The sequence below is a fragment of the Pinus tabuliformis genome, chromosome Q (assembly GCF_031772625.1).
Source record: "Pinus tabuliformis cultivar Carrire ecotype Pingquan chromosome Q, CPIR1, whole genome shotgun sequence".
NCBI classification, from domain to species: Eukaryota; Viridiplantae; Streptophyta; class Pinopsida; order Pinales; family Pinaceae; genus Pinus; species Pinus tabuliformis.
In genome coordinates, this window is record NC_142296.1 from 1,329,805,665 (window position 1) to 1,329,807,313 (window position 1,649).

Below are 1,649 nucleotides of genomic sequence, written 5' to 3' on the forward strand. Positions count from 1 at the left end.
GTTTAATATGCAGGATAGTAAATCGATGAAGGTTCCTATTCTTGTAGGTGTAAATTTATTTGCTGAACAATGTCCAAAGACACAAGAAGAGGAAGATGACATGTCCTGTATTTGATATGCAAGTGCAGTCGGTAGCCTGATGTATGTGATGATCTGTACTAGACCAAACATTACACATGTAGTGGGAGTGTTGAGAAGGTTTATGTCAAAACTAACAAAGGATCATTGGACAACAGTGAAGCGGGTTTTCAGGTATTTGTGTGGCACTAGTGATTATGGTTTGTGCTACTAGGAAGACCAGGATTGGAAAAAGTTTTGGATATCCATGTCTTTGTTGATGTAGACTGGGCTAGGGGTTTAGATTAGAGAAGATCTACAAGTGGGTATGTTTTTAACCTATTTGGAGGTGTAGTCAGTTGGATGAGTAAGAAACAATATGTAGTGGCACTATCAACTACAAAGGAAGAATACATGGCAGCCACTCATTCAAGCAAGGAAGCAGTTTGGTTGTAGACATTGTGTTCATGTATGGTGTTAGTACAGGGAGCTATAAGGATAAATTGTGACAGCCAAAATGCAATTTTGTTGGCAAAGAACCCTGCTTATCATTCAAAGACAAAGCACATTGATGTTCAGTATCACTTTGTGATGGATATGATAGAAGAAAAAAAGGGTGTTGCGAGTAAAGGTGGACACTTTGAAGAATGTTGTAGATGCATTGACAAAATCTATGAGCTCTAAAAATTTCCCTTGGTGTAGAGAAAAAATGAGCATTGTAGGACTGGATAAATAAGTTAGCTCTCCTGTGGCCCCCTGTGGAAAGAAAACAACAAGTGGGAGAATGTTCAGTTGTGTTATATTCTTTCCACGACTAGCAAGGGGGTCACAGGGGGGCAGGCAGCCCCCCTGTGAGGGGGTATGCAGAGATCTCCCTTGCATGGACCCCTATGGTTTTTGTATATGGTTTACACACATAGCTTTGGGTGCGATGGTTTTCAATCCATGGTATTTTGTAGATTTGGTCAAGGGAACTATGGTTATGTTCTAATCCAAGGTTAGTGGATTAGGGTTTATGGATGCTTCGACATGTATATATATGTATTGTAACATTGAAAGGAACATAATGAAAATTCAATTTGGTACTCCTGGTTTTGGGATCCAGGGGAAAATCTATGTGTATATTTGTTTTATGTGTTATGCTCTCGCCTTTGTTTATTTTATGTTTTTAGAATTCGTATGCAGATAATTTCTGTATGGGGTTAAAACCTACACTTATGCCAAATGTTGGTGAGGAGAAATATCACTTACATTTCCTCTAATGACTTCCTTTGTTTCTCACAGCTTTATGGATATTCTAAGCAAAATTTACCTTCCTGTAGTGCACTTTTAGCTTCCTATAGTGATTGATTTTGGAAATGTTTCAGCTAGGTTAATCTCCTGTAGCATTTTGAAGGCATCCTTAGTGTTTGAAATAGACTTGCATGAAAAATAGGCTTGTTGGGGCTTGACTTAGGTAGTCATTTTTGAGGTGACGGGCTCAATGCGTAATGTGATCTGGCCCCCTTCTACAATTTCATGCTCCACATTCCTTAATGAGTAAGAAATTTCACCCCGCTCTTGAGTTATTTCCTTTTTTATATCATCCTCCT